This window comes from Harpegnathos saltator, unplaced genomic scaffold (assembly GCF_003227715.2).
Source record: "Harpegnathos saltator strain DR-91 unplaced genomic scaffold, Hsal_v8.6 scaffold795, whole genome shotgun sequence".
NCBI classification, from domain to species: domain Eukaryota; kingdom Metazoa; phylum Arthropoda; class Insecta; order Hymenoptera; family Formicidae; genus Harpegnathos; species Harpegnathos saltator.
Window position 1 is genome coordinate 536,358 of NW_020230643.1, and position 6,473 is coordinate 542,830.

Sequence of the window (6,473 nt, forward strand, 5' to 3'; positions counted from 1 at the left end):
ATGAAGCAAAAAAAACTAATAGAGTAAAAACTAATAGAGTAAAAAGTTTCTAGAATTAAAACATTTGCGTTTTATAACCAAGAATAAAGAAATTATTATATTATACAAAGAATTTAATCTTAAGAAAGTCATATTTATTGACAGTACAAAAAGTATCTACTGACTAAAACTTAAAAAATGCAAAAATTAAAATTAAAAATATAAAATAATTAAAAAAATTGATAAACAATCAAATAATAAATAACAAAAATGAAATAAACAGAATAATAAACATAATAAACATAATAAAAAAATGAAAACTAAAATTAAGATTTAGACAAAAACACTTGGCGTGCCCTTGTATACGTGCTTAGGATGCATCAGAACAAAAGTCCTAATAAATTGTACATTTCAATCTTCTAGTAATCTTCTAGTAATAATATTAACGTTATTTTTATATATACAAGGGCACGCCAAGTGTTTTTGTCTAAATTTCCTTCCTCTCTTTCCATCTCCATATTACCGCTCCGTACCCCATCACCGTCCATACTAACTTGTCGAAAAGCCAAATCCTTCTTCTTCAATCCTTTCGCCATATCCTCTTCCCTATACCCCATACTTCCCTCATCACCACCGCTGCCTTCCTGACCCTCTCCTTAATCTGTGCCTCCTGTCCTCCATTGCTTTGTATCATATATCCTAAATATCTATATTCTTTCACTTCCTCTAACCTCTAGCCCTTCCACCTCCATTCCCTTTTCACCCTTCTACCACCTCCCCTCCTAAATCTCATTACCTTTGTTTTCTCAATATTCAATTCTAACCCCTTTCCTTCTAAATATCCCTCCAGTCATCACCTTTATCAACACCTTTCCCCTGTCCACCGAATCAAATGCCGCTTTCAGGTCCACGAAAATCGCCGTCAACTTGCTATCTTTCCTTCCCAGTTGTCTATTTACCAGATAATTTATCGCGTACCTGGTCCATTGCCCCCATCCCCTTTTTGAAACCTGCCTGACTTCTCGACAGTATCTTTTTCCCTTCCACCTCCTCCCTAAGCCTATCCGCCACTATCGCCGCATACACCTTATACAATGCCGTCATAATCGTTACCCCCCCTTAACTCCGACACCTTTTCCTCTCTTCCTTTCTTCACCACCGGTACTACTACTCCCTCATTCCACTCTTCCGGCCATCCCTCCCCCCTCAAAACCCTCCTACATATCTCCCACGCCCATCTTTCTACCTCCTCTCCTCCATATCTCCATACCTCGCTTGGTATCCCATCCCTTCCCATCGCTTTTCCGTCCTTCATTTTCCCTATGACCCCCTTCACTTCCTCTCTTCCTATCTCCTGCTCCGCATCCTCCTTCCTTCTTCCCCCCTCTCCTATCCTCACCTTCCTCTCTACCCCTCCCAGTATGTCCATAAAATGTTCCTTCCACTCCTCCATCCCGATCTCCTCTTCCTTTCGTTTTTAACAATCACCCACACACCCCCTTCTGTCCTTATTCCTTCTATTTCTCTTTCCATTCTTTCCCTCTTTTTCCTTTTCTTCCTATCACATAACTCCTCGTATTCTTTCTCCTTTTTTCTATACCCTTTCCCGTTCCCCCCCCCCTTCCTGCCCTCCAGCTTCTTAATATTCCTCTTACTTCCCTCTTCTTTCCTCTATATTCTTCATCCCACCACCCCCTTCCACCCACTTTCCTCTCCGCCCTCCCTTCATCCCTGTTTTTCAGCACTCTCCTTATCCTATCATTTACCGCTTCTAATTCCTCCCCTATCCCCCCCTCCCCCACTGTATCCTTCCTAGATTCTTCCTGAACTTCTCTCTTCCTTTCTCGTCCCATTTCCCCCTACTCATTCTCTCTCTCTCTCTCTCTCTCTCTTTCTCTTTCTCTCTCTCTCTCTCTATATATATATATATCCTCCTCCCTCCCTCCCTCCTCTCCTTTTATCCAAACCCCTAAAGAATGATGGTCCGATTCTATTTCCTCTCCCACTTTCATTCTTTCTATTTCCTCTATTACCTCCCCATTTCCCAATATATAATCTATTACCGTCTCTCCTCTTCCTCCAGTGTATGTAAACTCCCCTTCTTCATCCCCTTTCATTCCTACATTCAGTATCGCCCTCCTCTTTCTTCTATTATCTACACCAATCTTTTCCCTTCTTTGTTTATCCTCTTATCCTTTGGTTTTCTTTTACCTCCTTCCACTCTCCAGTTCTCGTTTTCCCTCCATCCTCCTTCCTCTCCCGTTCTCACGTTGAAATCCCCTCCTATAATCGTTCTACTGCCTTCATTCCTTTCTTCCATCCATTTCTTTATCCCTTCCATCTTTCTTTCCAGGTCACTGTTCACATATATCCCTATTATCCTCCATTTCTTCCTTCCTATCCTAATATCACATTTTATACTTCCTTCCTGCTCCTCATCCTGCTCCTCCTCCTCCTCCTCTTCTATCCCCCTCCTTATCCCCATTAGCATGTTTATATTGATTAATATGTTGAATAGATATATAGATATATAAGACTAATACAATAATAGCAGTTATTTTATACTATGCCTCTTATAATAATAATGTATAATATATAATATGTAATATAATAATAATATATAATAATGCATAATAATAATGTATAATAACAATAATGTAATAATGTATAGTTATTACATTTATAACCAATAACATTTATACTACTTTAATTATCACATAAAGACTTTTCTTATAATAATGTAATAATATAAAACATTTCACAGCCGAAAAGTTCACAATTGGTATGATTTTGCCAAATAATTAAACATATTACGATGAGGAAGATCTTTTATGTGGATAGGGCGGTGGCACGGATTTTCTTCTAAGACTATTACTGGATGTACTACTAGTGGTGATGATAGCCTCTTCAGTCTTAGTTCTCGTTTTTCCCCTCGTCCTCATCTCAATTTTCCTTAGCATTTCGGCTTTCCTCATATCTTCGTATGTCTTCCTCTGTGACGAAATGTCTCTACCTCGATCTATGAGTACTAGAAGATGACGAACGATGTCTAGGGGGAATAGCAGATAAGTGAGTTTGTTTATGGGCACTAGGAGCTGACTGATGATGTCCGAGGGGAGTAGGAGATGATTGAGGCTGTCTGGGCTTAATAGTATGTGAGGGACACAGTATCTGAGGGGGTATTTCGGGTAATAATCTTCCTACGGATTGAGTCCTATTTCTCATTTGGTACACTTGTTTAAATGCCCGCCGCGAATCTAGTTCCTCTTCTACCAAATCTCTCATTTTCACTACTTCTTCCGAAGGCATTTCTGAGATCATAATAGCAACATGGGCTAACAATTCTTGCAGGGTTAACATTAACCCTCATTGCGGTATTATATACGAGGGTGGTCCGATAAGTACTTAGCCTATAAAAGAAAAACAAAAATTTTGGAAAAGTGGCGATTTATTTCTCAACATAGTCCCCTTTTAACTCGATACACTTAACCCAGCGATGCTCCAACTTCTTTAACCCGTCTGAAAAATACGTTTTCTCGAGGTCTGCAAAGTAGGCGTCCGTGGCGGCGATGACCTCCTCACTCGACTCAAATTTCTGCCCGGCGAGTGACTTTTTCAAGTTTGGAAACAAAAAGAAGTCGCACGGGGCCAAATCTGGAGAATACGGTGGATGGGGCAGCAGTTCGTAGCCCAATTCGACCAATTTGACCGTGGCGAGGGCGGAGGTGTGAGCCGGTGCGTTTTCATGGTGGAAGAGCACTTTTTTCTTCGTCAAATGGGGCCGTTTTTTCTGCAATTCGGCGTCGAATCGGCCCAATAATTCGGCATAGTACAGCCCTGTGACCGTTTTGCCCTTCTCCAGGTAGTCGATGTAGATCACACCTTGTGAATCCCAGAAAACGGTGGCCATCACCTTTCCGGCCGATAGGACAGTCTTCACCTTCTTCGGAGCATGTTCGCCGAGTGAAGTCCACTGTTTCGACTGTTCCTTGGTCTCTGGTGTGTACCAGTGGATCCATGTTTCGTCGACGGTCACGAAACGACGCAGAAACTCCTTCGGATTGCGCTTAAACAGCGTCAAACACTGCTCTGAAATGGTCTCACGGTTGCGCTTGTTGTCCGGAGTGAGCAAACGCGGCATCCATCGCGCCGACAGCTTTCTCATGCCCAAAATTTCATGCAGGATATGACCCACGCGGTCTTTTGAGATGTCTACTGTCTCAGCTATCTCGCGCACTTTCAATCGGCGGTCTGCCAATACGAGATCGTGGATTTTTGTCATGTTATCCTCCGTGGTAGCCGTTTCCGGGGCACCTGGGCGTGGCTCATTAAAAACCGACGTGCGACCACGTTGAAACTCGTTAAACCAATTTTTGACGGTCGCCATCGAAGGAGAAGAGTCACCGTACACAGCATCCAAGCGCTCTTTGATTTCGCTGCGCGATTTCCCTTCCAAAAACAAGAATCACCGACCGATATTGCTCTTTTTCCATTTTTCTAAAATCCGCGGACACGCCCGCTTCCACACGCGGTCAAAACAAAACTACGAGGTGAAAGGTGAAAGAGAGGTTAGGTAGGATAGGAAGTCGTAGTGTAGGTAAGACCGGAGAGTGAGAAAGAGCTAGAGAGGAAACTATAAGGAGAAAGAAAGAATGAAAGGAGTTGAAAGGAAACTGGAAATGAGGGAAAGAGAGGAAAGAAGAAGGAATGTGATAATAGGGGGATTGAGGGGAGGGGAGAATGAGGCAAGGGAGAAGATGAGGGAGATATTTAAGGACATGGGAATAGTAGCAGAAGTTGAGGAAGTGAGAAAAATAGGAAGGGAGAAAGGGACAGAAGAGGGGAGAAGGATTGTGAAAATAAACAAAATGGAAGGGAAAAATGAGATAATGATGAGAAGAAGAGAACCAAGAGAGAAGGGCGTAAAGATTGATGATGACCTGATATGGAGGGATAGGAAAATGAGATGGAGATTAGAGGAGATAGCGAGGGAGGAAAGGGGAAGAGGGAAAAACGTATGGGTAAAATATGGGAAAATAAGGATAGATGGAAGGTGGTGGAGGTGGAGTGAGGGGGATGACAAACTAAGGGACGAAGAGGGTGGAATATGTGGAGAAAGCCACGCGTAATGCGCGCTTGTAGAGTGCGAGGGTAAGCGAACACGAGTGAGAGAGGGCAGGTGGAAGAGAGGAAGAGATGGAGAGAAAGACAGAGAGATTGTGTGCAAGAGGGTGAGGAAGAGAGTAAGGGAGAGAGAAAGGCAGAGAGGGAGAGAGGGTGAATTGGAGAGAGAGGGCGAGAGGGTGAGAGAGGGAGAGAGAGAGAGACAGAGAGATAGAGCTTAAAATGGTCTTGAATAGAAATGTTAAACGTTGAAATTCTCATTAGTTAGATGGTTATGCGTTACTATGCAGAAAATATTTATTTGTCAAGGAATTTCAAACTGTATGCGCCTAATACATTGTTAGTTGGAGTCGGATATTATTGAACTGAAATGATACACATATTCTACATTATTTTAATTATTACTATTATAGTTCTTTTTTAATTATAGAAGAATGAAACTGCCGAGAGGAGAGGAAAAAAAATTTTAATGAGTTTTATGGACCGATACTAAATATATATGTCGCGATACTACCAGCATACTGGACCGATAGACGGTGTCCTCCTGGAAAATTACCAGGATCAAGAAAGTAATTATAAAGAAGCATATGCAGCAATTTGTCTTTCTTATTGTTTAAAGACTATTTCGGATGAGGACGTGTATATTGAAGATATTGTAAATCCTACGAGAAGAAGATTATGCCGACGGTGTTACGAATTTGATAGACCGTATGATTTTGTTAAATTGACTTCTAAACATACAACAATTTATTGTACAAAGTTCAAAGAAAATATTCATCTTCATTGTTGTAATTGTAGAGTTACAGTTGTAGAGTTACAATTGTAGAGTTACATGTATATATGTTGTGATTCGGCAAACGATTGCCAAGAGTGTATAGAGCAACTATTTAATCTTTATGCATCTTCTATAAGGAGAACGGAACATATTGTAAATATAAAATATTAGAAAATCGTATCGTAAGTAGTCGATATTATGTAGAAAAATTGATGTGTACAAGCCAAAAAGAGTGATGGCCATGACAAGCTATAGGAAAAAGTCGCGCATGCGTACTGAGCAAACGCTGTGGTAGCATCGCGACATATATATTTGGTATCGTTTGGTCATCGCTATGAAAGAAATATGAAGGATATAAGGAATGAAAAAGGCTTGAATATATACGTAGTTTATATGACATCATATATAGTCATATATAGTATATATAATAATAAAATATAATAATAAAACTTATTAATTTATAATATTTTTACATCTGCAGCCAATATATTACATTTGTATAAGCGAACTTACTGAGTGAAGTTCGCTTGGAATTATGCTTGTGCACGTCCGGATGGATATTACAGTAGTGTCTTCTGTACACGCACTCCCCAAC